The 16,033-nt window shown below is 42.3% G+C and overlaps 1 protein-coding gene across 3 annotated transcripts in view; it reads left to right on the forward strand.

Moving 5' to 3' along the window:
• Nucleotides 1-11,662: 11,662 nt before the first annotated feature.
• LOC139534308 (probable N-acetyltransferase 16) overlaps nucleotides 11,663-16,033 on the forward strand; it is a 29,384-nt gene continuing 25,013 nt past the window's right edge. The window contains exon 1 of one of the 3 annotated variants that reach the window (XM_071333358.1): nucleotides 11,663-11,696. The gene's annotated coding sequence lies outside the window, so the exon portion shown is untranslated. Of the gene's footprint in view, nucleotides 11,697-12,357; nucleotides 12,489-16,033 lie in introns of those variants that run through there. The other 2 variants (XM_071333357.1, XM_071333356.1) reach the window with 2 other exon arrangements.

Below are 16,033 nucleotides of genomic sequence, written 5' to 3' on the forward strand. Positions count from 1 at the left end.
TCAATGAACTGAATGAAGACTGACGCTGTCGTGCTACTGTACAGTAGCTCTCACAAAACATGGTTACTGACTCACTACATCTCACAGAGAAAAGAGCTGGATATTGTTGCTCCAGTTAACTCAATGATCTTTCTCTGTAAGACAATGAATACATGGTTACTGACTCTTATCTTATAATACAATTGTATCCAGTGGCTTTAGTTTATGATACCTTATCAGCCAGTCAATATGTGTGAAATCATAATTGACGTCATACCAGACCAGACAAGTATTTCGCTACACCACAAGCATTTCGCTACACTCACAATAACAACTGCTAACCATGTGTATGTGATCAATAACATTTGATTTTATATGTACTGTACAGTACCTGTATATCTTAATAGCAGTTGATATCTGACAGTTATCAATGAAACAGGATGGTGTATAGTAAAATATATATTGTAGTTAAAAGGAAGGTCCTTGGTTGGAGGACAGAGCTTTCAGCTTTTAGGTGTTTGTCTGTTCAATCAGAAACACACTCCACTCCGTCCTTCTCAACCAGGGTAAAACGTGTGTGTGTTGAGTGCTTGTTCCTGAATACTAAAACACTTTACATCCGTATTTACCTAATTAGAATGACTAATTGGATCCCAAAGAGAATTAAAGAACATTACTATCCAACACAGCTCTGTGAGTAACATAGCTTTCATACATTTAGTTACATTGTTGTTCAATTAGGCGCCACCTAGGTACTGTAGCTCTCAACGGGCTGTGTGGTGTTTTCAAGTGGTTTTATTTGGAACAAAATAAAGTACTGGCAGGGGTAACATAAACAGTAGCCAAGGATAAAACAGAATAAAGTATATAAGGAAAGGAGGAACAACAATATTAGACTTACAAATTCAATTATACCTGGTGTATTGTAAAAGCCTTGCTAAGGCAATATAGGAAATGAGAAAGCTTTATAATTTCTAATACATTATCTACAGAATAAGCTTGGTGTGTCAGATCCTCTAACTGCACGTCTTTACTTATGACTATCGCTATTAAGCTCTCACAGACAATCCTGATACGGTTCTACACAGGCAGCCCAATTCTGATCTTTTTTTCATTCGTTGGTCTTTTGACCATCAGATCAGCTCTGAAAGAGATCTGATTTGAAAAGATCTGATGTGATTGGTCAAAAGACTAATTAGTGGAAAAAAAGATCAGAATTGGGCTGCCTGTGTAAACACAGCAATAGATTCCGTCCTCACATCCTCGATCACTGTCTGTTTAGGGAATACGTTTGCCCGGTCCAAGGGCAAACTGCAAAGGATTGTCCGGTCTGCTGAGAGAGTTATCAGCTGCCACCTGCCCTCCGTTAAGGTCCTGCACGACTCTAGGGAAAGGTCACTGTGCAGGAAAGATCATTGCTGTTCCATTCTACCCTGGTCTCCCCCTCTTCCAAAGACTCCCCTCTGGAAAAATTGTTCAGGTCAATCACGACCAAACCCCCAGCTCTTTTGTTGTTGTTGACGTTGAGGGAGTGGTTGTTTACCTGGCACCACGCCGTCAGAGTGCCTACCTCCTTGTCGGCCTTTTCATCATTGTTGGCAATCAGGCCTACTACTGTTGTGTCGTCAGCAAACCTGATGATGGAGTTGGTACTGTGTGAGGCCACGCAGTCATGGGTATACAGAGAGTACAAGAGGGGACTGAGGACGCACCATTGTGGGGCCCCCGTGTTGAGAATCGGTGTCGAGGAGGTAACGTTGCCTACATTTACCTCCTGGGGGCAGCCCATCAGGAAGTCCAAGACCTAAGTTCAGTCCCAGGGCCGTGAGCTTTGCAGTGAGCTTCAAGGACACTGGGGTATTGAAGGCTGAGCTGTAGTCGATGAACAGCATCCTCACATGTGCATTCCTTTTGTCCAGGTGGGTGAGGGCAGTGTGCAGTGCAATGGCGATTGCATGGTCCGTGGATCTGTCAGCGCGGTGGACGAATTGGAGAGGGTCGAGTGTGTCGAGGTGGAAGGAGTTGATATGTTTTATTTATTTTTTATTTATTGAATATTCGAAACATACAATATACTTGCGGTGAAGCCGCTCAAGAACTACATCATACCATTCATCCAACAGATTCCAATTCAGAGTGACACACAGAAGCATCCAGGGTCAATGCCCTGCTCAATGGCACGTTGACCGATCTACCACCAGGCCAAAAAACGTGAACCCGAACCCTCCAAGATCCCCCCACAGTTCCCCAATAGCTGTCCCTCAACCATTCGAGACCCCTCCCACAGCCCCCACCCAAGAAGAAGAAAAATAAAAAATACAATTAATTCCATTCCCCAACCCCAAGAACCCCCCAATGCACCAACAACCAAGAGAAAACAAGGAAAAGACAGAAGAAAACAGCAAACAACAACGCAAGAAAATAATAAAACAAAAGAATACATTTAAAACAAAGGACATCAAGGACAACTAAAATCACAACAGCAATGCCAACTGTATATGTTTGTGTGCATGTCTGGCACTATTACATGTATGTGTGTGTCCTTGTATGCATTTATTTGAATGAGAGTGTGTGTATATGTGTACAAACACCTGCATGGCATCAGCCTCAGGCAAACCGGCATTAGTTGTAAAAACACTGCCACTCAGTGTCATTGAAATGTACTTTTTTATTTAAAAATGTTTTTTAAATCTTTGACCATCATTCTATCTCCCACACAGCAACTCCACTCCCACTTGTCTCCAATTCCGCATACCAAGGTGATATGGTCTTTGACTAGCCTCTCGAAGCACTTCATGATGACGGAGGTGAGTGCTACGGAACGGTTGTCAGTTCAGGTTCTTTCCACTTCTTGGGGACAGGGACGACAGTGGTCACCTTGAAGCAGGTGGGGATAGCGGCCTGAGCTAGAGATGCCGTCTGGCTCGGCAGCCTTGCGAGGGTTGACACGTTTGAATGACTTACGTAAGTACATAGCCCTCGTTTTCCTCGGGGGCTCTCGGCAGCTCAGAGTCGTTGTTGTCCTCGAAGTGTGAGGAGAAAGTGTTAAGCTCGTCCGGTAGGGCGGCATAGTTGTCTACGACGTGACTGGCTTTCTTTTTGTTATCCGTGATCGTTAGGAGACCCTGCCACATACGCCTCGTGTCGGAACCGCTGAATTGCGCAACTTTTTCCCCCTGTACTTGTGTTTTCGCCATCTTTATCGATCTGCGTACGTTGTAATTGCACCGTTTAACCATACTATTGTCCCCGGGTCACCTTGCCGTGTTTATAAGTAGCATCTCTCTCATTCAGTTTCCCTACAAGGCTGCCATCAAACCATGGTTTTTGATTGGTCGGACCAACGGTGTACAGACCTGACCCCCGGAACTTCCCTCTTGAGTCCTTGTTTGTAGACAGGGATCAGCAAATTGTCATCATGGTCATTTACTGAAATGAGGATGGGAGACGGCCTTATACCCGTGTCTAAAAGGCGTGTAGCAGTGGTCAAGCGTAGAATTTCCACGAGTAGGAAACCTGCATTGTTTAATAATAGGGGCTCGGAGCGAGGGGTCATCTTATGTATGATATACAATTCTTGTACATTCAAATGTCTTTGGCGAATTTAGGTGATTCTGATTATTTTCTCTTCCCTCCCCCCCATCAGTTTTTATGAATGGACTGCAGTCCCCGCCTCTAGTGGGCAGTAGAGTCAGTCAGTAAAGCTGTCAGGGTGGTGTGTGTGTGTGTGTGTGTGTGTGTGTGTGTGTGTGTGTGTGTGTGTGTGTGTGTGTGTGTGTGTGTGTGTGTGTGTGTGTGTGCGTGTGTGTCCTCTAGTGGGCAGCAGAGAGTCAGACAGTAATTTGTCAGGGCGGTATTGGTGTGGTGGTGTTGCAGTGTAGTGAGTCATAGAAATAATAGCTGGTGGGGAGAGATAATGTAAGTTGCCAGAATGGATGGATAGAGGTAGGGTGGAAGGGACGGAGGGGGCGTAAGAGTCGAGGGGGGAGGTAGGCGAGGGGGGAGTAATGAAAGGGAAAGGGTTTTCAACGGTAAAGTGAGACAGAAAGGAAGAGGGGGTGGGGGGGAGTGAGGCGGAGGTGAGGAAGGGAGGGAGGGAGGTATAGTGGAGTAATGAAAGAGAAAGGGAATAGTTTTAGATGGAGAGTGAAAGTAAGTGAGCAGAAGCAGGTTCTTCAGATTCATTCACCTCGCGTTTCAGAGGGTTGATGGTGCAGTGTGTGCATGTAAAGGGGTAGCAGGAGGTGGGCTGATTTGTTTTCACTGTCTTTCTCTGTCTCTCTCTCGCTGTCTCTCTCTCTCCCCCCTCTCTCCTTCTCTCTCTCTTGTTTCTTTCTCAACTCTTCATCTCTTCCTTTCTTTCGCTGTCTTCCCCTCTCTCTCGCTATCTCTCTCTCTTTTATTCTCAATTCTTCAACTCTTTCTCTCCCTCTCCATCTCCCTTTCTTTCTCTTCATCAACTCTCTGTCCTCTCTCCAATCTTCCTTTCTTTTCACCTTATTCTCTCTGCTATAATTTTACACTGGTTTCCCACTTGACCCGGCAGTTTGAGAATGACGGAGAGAGAAAGCGAGAGAGGGGGGGGGGATGGGGAGAGAAGGCGAGAGAGAGAGAGAGAGAGTTAGAGAACGGGGGAGAGAAAGGGGGAGAGAGAGAGACAGGTCCTCAGCTAATCATGATACTTAGGATGGCGATGAACGTAATGACACACTTCCGTTGCTGCTCACACACTAACACACACACACACATACACCACACACACTGCTCTCTGTGGCAAATTATCATCAATTTGGACGGCGAGGAAGCTCAAACACGCCTACTTACACTCTCATATTATCTTCTCCTTATCTTTGGATAGTTCTAACCACAGGGGGTTAGTGGTACCTTAATTGGGGAGAACAGACTTGTGGTAATGGCTGGAGCGGAATCAGTGGAATGGTATCAAATACATCAAACATTGTTTCCAGGTGTTTGATACCATTCCATTCGCACTGTTACGGACATTATTATGAGTTTTTCTCCCCTCAGCAGACTCATGTAGTTCTAACAGACTAATGCACGTAAAATAATGTGCTATGAGGTAAAGAATATGAATTATGGATACTAGATACAGTAGTTCTTCCACAAAACATTAGATAATAAGTCAAAACAAATAGGCTAGCCCAAATTGGGAATAGCAGTAGGCTACAATGACATATGTGGCGCTTGTTACAATGACCTATATTGCAGTACAGGTTTCTGACATTTCCAGTCCAAATCCAGGTGAAAAGTCAACTTTAATAACTATTACTCAGAAGGCCCCAATTGGGACTAAAGTTCAATCCCTTCCTGGTATTTATTAGGCAGCCTGGTCTCACAGAAGACGTAACATACTAAATGAAAAGCTGGGACACTCAAATTACTAGGGGCCGATGAGATGTTACATTTGGTATGGTTACATAAGACAGATGGTTACTTAAGGCAAGTAACGCGAATGTCAAGCAACCCAAAGGTTGGGTGTTCAACTCTCATCACGGACAACTTTAGCATTTTAGCTAATTAGCAACTTTGCAATTACTTACTACTTTTTAGCTACTTTGCAATGAATTAGCATGTTAGCTAACCCTAACCTTAACCCTTTAACCTAACTCATAACCTTAACATTAACCCCTAATGCCTAGTTTAGCTAACCCCCTAACCCTAACCATAAATCCCTTTAACCCAGAGTTCCAAAACTGGTGGCACGCCAAAGGCTGTAAAAACACGAGCAAATCAGCTCCAAGTGATTTCAAATTAGAAAGGATTCCCAGGCATAGAGAGATATACAGTAATAGTCAAAAGTTTGGACACACCTACTCATTCAAAGTGTTAAACAAATCAAATATTTTATATTTTATATTCTTCAAAGTAGCAACTTCTTGCCATAATATGGACTTGGTCTTTTACCAAAGAGGGCTATCTTCTGTATACCACCCCTACCTTGTCACAGCACAACTGATTGGCTTAAACGCATTAAGAAGGAAAGAAATTCCACAAATGAACATTTAACAAGGCACACCAGTTAATTGAAATGCATTCCAGGTGATTACCTCATGAAGCTGGTTGAGAGAATGCCAAGCGTGTGCAAAGCTGTCATCAAGGCAAAGGGTGGCTACCTTGAAGAATAAAAAATATATTTTGATTTGTTTAACACCTTTTTGGTTACTACATAATTCCATATGTGTTATTTGATATTTGTGATGTCTTCACTATTATTCTACAATGTAGAAAATAGTAAAAATAGAGAAAAACCCTGGAATGAGTCGGTGTCCAAACTTTTGAAGAAAGTAAGAAAGGATTGACATGATGTTTTAGTCAAATATTATATCTGTTTGGGCTCATTGCGGTCAATTTGCAGTTTCTTTAATACTTGAAATAATTTTCCGGCCCCCTGACCATTCGCTCAAGAAAACAAATCAGCCGGCGGCTGTGTCTAGTTAACCTAACTCCTAACCTTAACATTAACATTAACATTAACCCTAACCTCAGCCCTAACCTTAACCTTAACCCCTAACCCTAACCATAACTTCTAACTCTAACCACTAGCCTAGCATACAGTTGAAGTCTGAAGTTTACATACACTTAAAACTCGTTTTTCAACCACTCACACTTCTTGTTAACAAACTATAGTTTTGGAAAGTCGGTTAGGACATCTACTTTGAGTATGACACAAGTCATTTTTCCAACAGTTGTTTACAGACAGATTATTTCACTGTATCTCAATTCCAGTGGGTCAGAAGTTTACATACACTAAGTTGACTGTGCCTTTAAACGGCACAGTCAACTTGTGAAAATTATGTCAAGTGAAAATTATGTCAAGGCTTTAGTGTCACGTTCGTTGTATTCATAATAAGCGGACCAAGGCGCAGCGTGAGTAGAGTTCCACATATATACGTAGCGCACATAGCACTAAACCGAAACAATATCCCACAAACGCAGGTGGGAAAAGGACCACACTAAATATGATCCCCAATTAGAGGCAATGATCATCAGCTGCCTCCAATTGGGAACCATACTCACACCAACATAGAAATTCATGACTAGAACACCCCCTAGTCACGCTCTGACCTATTGCACCATAGAGAACCCCGAGGGCTCTCTATGGTCAGGGCGTGACATTTAGAAGCTTCTGATAGGCTAATTGACATCATTTGAGTCAATTGGAGGTGTACCTGTGGATGTATTTCAAGGCCTACCTTCAAACTCAGTGCCTCTTTGCTTGACATCATGGGAAAATCCAATGAAATCAGCAAAGACCTCAGAAAAACAATTGTAGACCTCCACAAGTCTGGTTCATCCTTGGGAGCAATTTCCAAACGTCTGAAGGTACCACGTTCATCTGTACAAACAATAGTACGCAAGTATAAACACCATGGGACCACGCAGCCATCATACCGCTCACGAAGGACACGCGTTCTGTTTCTTAGAGATGAACGTATTTTGGTGCGAGAAGTGCAAATCAATCCCAGAACAACAGCAAAGGACCTTGTGAAGATGCTGGAGGAAACAGATACAAAAGTATCTATATCCACAGTAAAACGAGTCCTATATCGACATAACCTGAAAGGCCGCTCAGCAAGGAAGAAGGAAGAAGCCACTACTACAAAACCGCCATAAAAAAGCCAGATTACGGTTTGCTACTGTACACAGGGACAAATATCGTACTTTTTTGAGAAATGTCCTCTGGTCTGATGAAACAAAAATAGAACTGTTTGGCCATAATGACCGTTGTTATGTTTGGAGGAAAAAGGGGGATGCTTGCAAGCTGAAGAACACCATCCCAACCGTGAAGCACGGGGGTGTCAGCATCATGTTGGGGGGTGCTTTGCTGCAGGAGGGACTGGTGCACTTCACATAATAGATGGCATCATGAGGGAGGAAAATGATGTGGATATATTGAAGCAACATCTCAAGACATCAGTCAGGAAGTTGAAGCTTGGTTGCAAATGAGTCTTCCAAATGGGCAATGACCCCAAGCATACTTCCAAAGTTGTGGCAAAATGGCTTAAGGACAACAAAGTCAAGGTATTGGAGTGGCCATCACAAAGCCCGGACCTCAATCCTACGGAAAATTTGTGGGCAGAACTGAAAAAATGTGTGCGAGCAAGGAGGCCTACAAACCTGACTCAGTTACACCAGCTCTGTTAGGAGGAATGGGCCAAAATTCACCCAACTTATTGTGGGAAGCTTGTGGAAGGCTACCCAAAACGTTTGACCCAAGTTAAACAATTTAAAGGCAATGCTACCAAATACTAATTGAGTGTATGTAAACTTCTGACCCACTGGGAATGTGATGAAAGAAATGAAAGCTGAAATAAATAATTATCTCTACTATTATTCTGACATTTCACATTCTTAAAATAAAGTTGTGATCCTAACTGACCTAAGACAGGGATTTTTTACTAGGATTAAATGTCAGGAATTGTGAAAAACTGAGTTTAAATGTATTTGGCTAAGGTGTATGTAAACTTCCGACTTCAACTGTATCATACGAAATGAATGATGGACTTCCACAAATTAAGACATACCATAACAAATGTAAAATACCGTAGTCATTGAGTTTCCATGATTGCTTATATTATGTTACATCTACCCCTGAGTCCAGGTTGCAGCAGGGGAAAGGGAAAGGCTTCAAACTCGCAATTACTGTTCTCCTAGCAGCAGGATATTGTGCTGGCAGCAGGGGAGTGCAGTTAAAAAATAAAATAAGAGTCCTCCTGCAAAGACATGATAAACTTTGGGGGAAAAAATACATATATATATCGGACTATGGTGCATTACAACTGTTTTACAAAGCATTGCAACCACCTTTAAAAAAATACATTGTTAATTTGATGTATTTGATTTTTATACCAGCATTTCTTTTGAACGTTTACACAAATGCTGGTATGTTGAAAACTATTGTGTAGGCTGTATTTGAAGAAATACACTTTTAATAAAATACAAATGAATGTTATTGGAATTACTCAATAGAGTTTCCAAAACAGAATGCTGGCGACTCCTTACTCCACCCATTCCATTCACTGCAATACAATACACTATACATGGCAGGGGTATTCAACTACTACCCTATGAGGTCTGGAGTCTGCTGGTTTTCTGTTCTACCTGATAATTAATTGCACACGGGTCTAAATCAGTCCCTGATTATTGGGGAACAATGATTGGATTAACTGCGACCAAGGTGGGTTTAAGAAAATCGTTGGAAGGCTCTACATAATTGGAGTGTTAGAAACCTGTAGCAACATGATTTTACTAGGATACTACATCAAAAATATTTTATTTGCCAGGCCAAGCGATTAAATTGATGCATATTTTGGCTCATGTTAAGGCTGGCCTTGGGCTGATCTAAATGTGTAAAGGTGCAGCCATCAACATCACCTTTAGGTTAATGTAGGTCGTTAAAGGGTATGCCAGTCCATCAATGCTGACATTGTGTTTTTGATGCAGTCGGCTTCTCGAACAGTCAACTGCTAAGAATCTGTATTTGGCACCTCCATCTGGGCAAGGACAAGAGTGCTTGAAATTCTAGTATGGAAAGATTTTTTATTTCACACTGGAAGCAAACAGGGTAAGCAAAAAAAAGTGTTACGGTGTATTGTCTTTCCAACTGATATTCAACACAACATCAGTACATTAATGTATTGTTTTGGAATTAATATAAAATACAGGACTAAATGCATATGTCCACAGTGCATTCGGAAAGTTTTCAGACCCCTTCACTTTTTCCACATTTGTTACGTTACAGCCTTATTCTAAAACTGTCTGGGGCACTCAAGGACATTCAGAGACTTGTCCCGAAGCCACTCCTGCGTTGTCTTAGCTGTGTGCTTACTGTAGGGTTGTTGTCCTGTAGGAAGGTGAACCTGAGCGCTCTGTAGAAGGTTTTCATCAAGGATCTCTCTGTACTTTGCTCTGTTCATCTTGCCCTTGATCCTGACTAGTCTCCCAGTCCCTGCTGCTGAAAAACATCCTGCCACCACCATGCTTCACCGTAGGGATGGTGTCAGGTTTCCTCCAGATGTGAAGCTTGGCGTTCAGGCTAAAGAGTTTCATCTTGGATTCATCAGACCAGAGAATCTTGTTTCTCATGGTCTGAGAGTCCTTTAGGTGTCTTTTGGCAAACTCCAAGCGGGCTGTCATGTGCCTTTTACTGAGGAGTGGCTTCCGTCTGGCCACTCTACCATAAAGGCCTGATTGGTGGAGTGCTGTAGAGATGGGTGTCCACCTGCAAGGTTTTCCATCTCCACAGAGTGAGCTCTTCAGCTCTGTCAGAGTGACCATCTGGTTCTTGGTGAAGGCCTGACCAAGACCCTTCATCCCACGATGGCTCAGTTTGGCCTGGCGGACAGCTATAGGAAGAGTCTTGGTGGTTCCTAACATCTTCCATTTAACAATGATGGAGGCCACTGTGTTCTTGGGGACATTCAATCCTGCCGAAATGTTTTGGTACCCTTCCCCAGATCTGCGCCTCAACACAATCACGTCTCTGAGCTCTACGGACAACTCCGTTGACCTCATGGCTTGGTTTTTGCTCTGACATGCACTGCCAACTGTGGGACCTTATATAGACAGGTGTGTGCCTTTCCAAATCATGTCCAATCAATTGAATTTAACCACAGTTGGAGACAAATCAAGTTGTAGAAACATCTCAAGGATGATCAATGGAAACAGGATGCACTCAAGCTCAATTTCGAGTCTCATAGCAAAGGGTCTGAACACTTATCTAAATAAGGTAATTCTGTTTTTTAATACATTTGCAAACATTTCAAAAAAACTGTTTTTACTTTGTCATTATGGGGTATTGTGTTTAGATTGATGAGGGATTTGTTTAATTTAATACATTTTAGAATAAGGCTGTAACCTAACAAAATGTGGGAAAAGTCAAGGGGTCTGAATACTTTCCGAATGCACTAGGAGGACGCATGGCTCTCGTTCTTCGCCTCCCCCGAGTCCATAGGGGAGTTGCAGCGATGGGACAAGACTGTAACTATCAATTGGATATCGCAGGGTAAAAAGTAAAATTACACTGTGTCCTAATAGCCTGGTTAATATTCATTACATTTAACTTGTAAATAAATTTGATTTTCATTTTAATAAAAAAACATTTAGCTTTTGTGATTCTTTTTTGTTGTTGAGTGGGTATTGATTTCAGGACAATGGATAGTACCAAAGTAATTTAAAGCTGTGTTGCTGGATATGTACGACACAGTCCCCATCCAAAACTAACCATATCGAGTTAGTAGTATTAAGTATTTACTAAGTATTTTTCACCTCACTTTAGCTGAGACAGGTAGAAAAGTTCTCTCTACAAGCCAATATGTATCCCATGTACAGTCTATAACAGTGTTTTGTATTGGAGGCTATATAGCGGATAGAGTGAAAAGCCAGCAGCAGACCGTGTGACATTATCCCCCTCAAAAACTAACCATATTTGGTTAGTAGAGACTCTACTGAATATTTTCCACCCCACATTAGCTGAGACATAAATTACTAATAGCCTTTTATTGTTGGGACAACAAAAGTGGCCATTGCTGAAAATTAAACATCTTTTGAATGATTTAACCATATTGCAATGTTTTGAAATGCGGGCTTTTATTTTGAAGGTTTCTTATTACCATATAAATATGACGTTATTTTTTGTGCTGCTGGCAGATTACTAGTAAACTCAAGGATTTCCAGGCGACAAAGCAAGTCACGGGGTATGAAACGTTGTTCATTCTCTGTATATAGATTCTTTACACATAAAGTGAATCTTTTTTTAATCATATTATTTTTCAGATAAAGTTGCAATGAGAAAACGTCTGCTATTGTGATAATGCCCAGTGTTTGCAAGTCTAGCCCTATGTTTAACAACTTCTTAATGGAAAAGTAATTGTACCATTGCAACAACAAAGTTATATGTTTTGTTGGGGTGCATTGAAAACGGATCCCTATATAGCCTAAAATTGATTGGTTTTTGATATTGGCTGACATAGCCTGCGTGTATTGTTCTGTGTTGAATGTCTAACTACACCTGCTGTCTGTCTGTCTGATTACAAACCTACTGTAAATTACAAGCCTACAGTAAATTCAGGGTGGTGATGTTGCAATGTAACAGCTAGGACACTGAATGGCTTTAGAATAGGTTGACCAGACGTCCCCATTTTCCGGGGACAGTCCCCGTTTTTGGTGGCCTGTCCCCGGCTGGAGCTGTCCCCGGAAATGTCCCCGTTTTTAACTGTGCGTTAAAAACAGACCGCAAAGTGAAATACTTTACTTGGCAAGAAAGACCGGGCAGCAGAGCCTACCGGCTGACGTCTCAATCGCGTTGTGCTTGTTTTGTCCAGTAGAGGGGGCTGCTCGCTATAGCAGCTTCAATCACTCTTCTTCTACTACCTACTTGCTTGCGATAGTTTTAGAGAGAACTGCTGTGGGAAACTCGGCCAGAAGCTAGCAAATGTCAAGTGAATCCACAACATCAACACATCACCACAAACGTCTTTTCAAGCCAGGTAAGTTACACTCGTTTGAGATCGTTTGAGATACTAGCTAGTGATGTTAAGTCACAATTTATTATATAGATAGATGATCTGCTCTATAAGGTTTTAAATAGGTTATGCTAGCTAACGTTAGCTATGTAGACTAAGTTAGCTAGCTAAGTTACTGTTATGGTAGCTAGCTTAAAAAACGTTCACATGTAAACATGCAGTGGATGGGCTATTTTGAAAATATGATTATATTAAATGAATGCACAATTAATTCTGAGAATATTTTTGTAGATTACAATTTTAATGGTTTGGCATTATAATAAGTAGTGTGAAAATATATTTAGAAATGTTCATGGATAACATTAGTAGTGGAGAGGAAGGAGAGTGAAGGAGACAGAGGAGGAAAGGTAAAGATATGGTTACAGAGCCTGCCAATTTATACCACACTATGTGACACAATCATAGTTACAGATCTATGGACTGCACAGCACAACTGACACGAAAGCTTTATGAGCCAACGTTTACATGTGCTAGGACAAAATGTGACGCCATATTGAGTAACGTGTTAGCACCATGGGCAACTACTTTGGTAACACAGGACCTAGACCAGGTTGAATTTGTGTCCCTGTCTATTGATGCGTCCAATCATGGACATGTAAGCTGCTGCCAATAGTAGTCATATGTAAGATATGTGATGGCAGCACATCTGTGGAAACAAAACTGCTTGATTTTGTTGAATTTAATGGAGAAACAGCAGAGGAAATTGCAGCTGAGGTCCTGGTGGTCATCTAAAAATGTAACCTGGAAAACATTCTCTGCCGACAACAAATACCAACTTTGGAGGACTGAATAGGTTGGGGAGGGCCAATGTCCATACCATAGTTAACAATGCTCTGCAGCGGGAGGTGATTGGCTTAGGTTGTCCTGCCCACATCATTCATAACACGGCCAGAATAGCTTTGGATATGATGTTGAGTACCTGCCCACATCATTCATAACACGGCCAGAACAGCGTTGGATATGATGTTGAGTACCTGCCCACATCATTCATAACACGGCCAGAACAGCGTTGGATATGATGTTGAGTACCTGCCCACATCATTCATAACACGGCCAGAACAGCGTTGGATATGATGTTGAGTACCTGCCCACATCATTCATAACACGGCCAGAACAGCGTTGGATATGATGTTGAGTACCTGCCCACATCATTCATAACACGGCCAGAACAGCGTTGGATATGATGTTGAGTACCTGCCCACATCATTCATAACACGGCCAGAACAGCGTTGGATATGATGTTGAGTACCTGCCCACATCATTCATAACACGGCCAGAACAGCGTTGGATATGACGTTGAGTACCTGCCCACATCATTCATAACACGGCCAGAACAGCGTTGGATATGATGTTGAGTACCTGCCCACATCATTCATAACACGGCCAGAACAGCGTTGGATATGATGTTGAGTACCTGCCCACATCATTCATAACACGGCCAGAACAGCGTTGGATATGATGTTGAGTAGCTGTCCACATCATTCATAACACGGCCAGAACAGCGTTGGATATGATGTTGAGTACCTGCCCACATCATTCATAACACGGCCAGAACAGCGTTGGATATGATGTTGAGTACCTGCCCACATCATTCATAACACGGCCAGAACAGCGTTGGATATGATGTTGAGTACCTGCCCACATCATTCATAACACGGCCAGAACAGCGTTGGATATGATGTTGAGTACCTGCCCACATCATTCATAACACGGCCAGAACAGCGTTGGATATGATGTTGAGTACCTGCCCACATCATTCATAACACGGCCAGAACAGCGTTGGATATGATGTTGAGTACCTGCCCACATCATTCATAACACGGCCAGAACAGCGTTGGATATGATGTTGAGTACCTGCCCACATCATTCATAACACGGCTAGAACAGCGTTGGATATGATGTTGAGTACCTGCCCACATCATTCATAACACGGCCAGAACAGCGTTGGATATGATGTTGAGTACCTGCCCACATCATTCATAACACGGCCAGAACAGCGTTGGATATGATGTTGAGTACCTGCCCACATCATTCATAACACGGCCAGAACAGCGTTGGATATGATGTTGAGTACCTGCCCACATCATTCATAACACGGCCAGAACAGCGTTGGATATGATGTTGAGTACCTGCCCACATCATTCATAACACGGCCAGAACAGCGTTGGATATGATGTTGAGTACCTGCCCACATCATTCATAACACGGCCAGAACAGCGTTGGATATGATGTTGAGTACCTGCCCACATCATTCATAACACGGCTAGAACAGCGTTGGATATGATGTTGAGTACCTGCCCACATCATTCATAACACGGCCAGAACAGCGTTGGATATGATGTTGAGTACCTGCTCACATCATTCATAACACGGCCAGAACAGCGTTGGATATGATGTTGAGTACCTGCTCAAAAAGATATTTGGATATGTTCATATTTTCACCGTCAGAGTAGAAAGACTGAAGGGCTTTTGTGAGTTTGTTGGCCAGGAGTACCATAACATTTTAGGACACAGCAATGTTCGTTGGATGTCCATGATCCCTGCTCTAGAAAGAGTGCTGAAAATGTGCCATTGAAATCCTTTTTTATTTCTGAAGACAAATGCCCTGTTGTCCTGCGAACAATGTTCGAAGATCCACTGACTGAACTTTGGCTGGCCTTTGTCCATGGAAACTTGACCGTATTCAGTGACACGATCAAGATGCTTGGAGGCCAGGACCACGGTGCTGTGGAGTCTGCTGCAATTCGGAGAAACGTTGAGGCAAAATTCAACTCAAGACGTGATGACAACTTCATTCCAGTTTTGGTCAGAGGACTTCTGAGAGAGCTAGAGTAATTTGTAATTTAGAGTAAAGTAATCCTTCTAATCCCCCCCCCCTTAAAAGAGTTAGATGCACTATTGTAAAGTGGTTGTTCCACTGGATATCATAAGGTGAATGCACCAATTTGTAAGTCGCTCTGGATAAGAGCGTCTGCTAAATGACTTAAATGTAAATGTAGAGGAAAATGGAGCCATGTCTAAAGAGAGCTTTCTCAAAACATCACAATCATTCTTCACTACGGCTGTTCACTACGGCTGTGAACTACTTGCAAGCATGGGGAAAGCACACAGATAATCTAAAAGATTTACATTGTCTCTTTTTAAAAAGGCAACCTCTGCGTGAAGAGATCCAGAAAGCAGCAGGCAGGCACACTACAGGACAAATCGTGTAATTTAGCCTATTAACTATTAAACACAAAAACAATGTTTCAAGTGAGGATTACATTTTTTATTAACTACTGAAAACACTTCCTAGATTTTAATTTAGTTCAACTACCACCAACCCCCTGGGCACAGGTTTACATGTGGTTGAGTTGTCAATGTGAATTCAACATGAAATCAACAACAAAAAAATCTGCATGTCACTGGATTTAGGCTAAAAGTTGGGTGAAAAAGACAAAATGCCCTTATGTTAACTTTTTACAAATCGAATATGTTTCCCACGTTGATTCAACGTCATCACATACTTT

The sequence above is a fragment of the Salvelinus alpinus genome, chromosome 11, assembly GCF_045679555.1.
Source record: "Salvelinus alpinus chromosome 11, SLU_Salpinus.1, whole genome shotgun sequence".
NCBI lineage: Eukaryota > Metazoa > Chordata > Actinopteri > Salmoniformes > Salmonidae > Salvelinus > Salvelinus alpinus.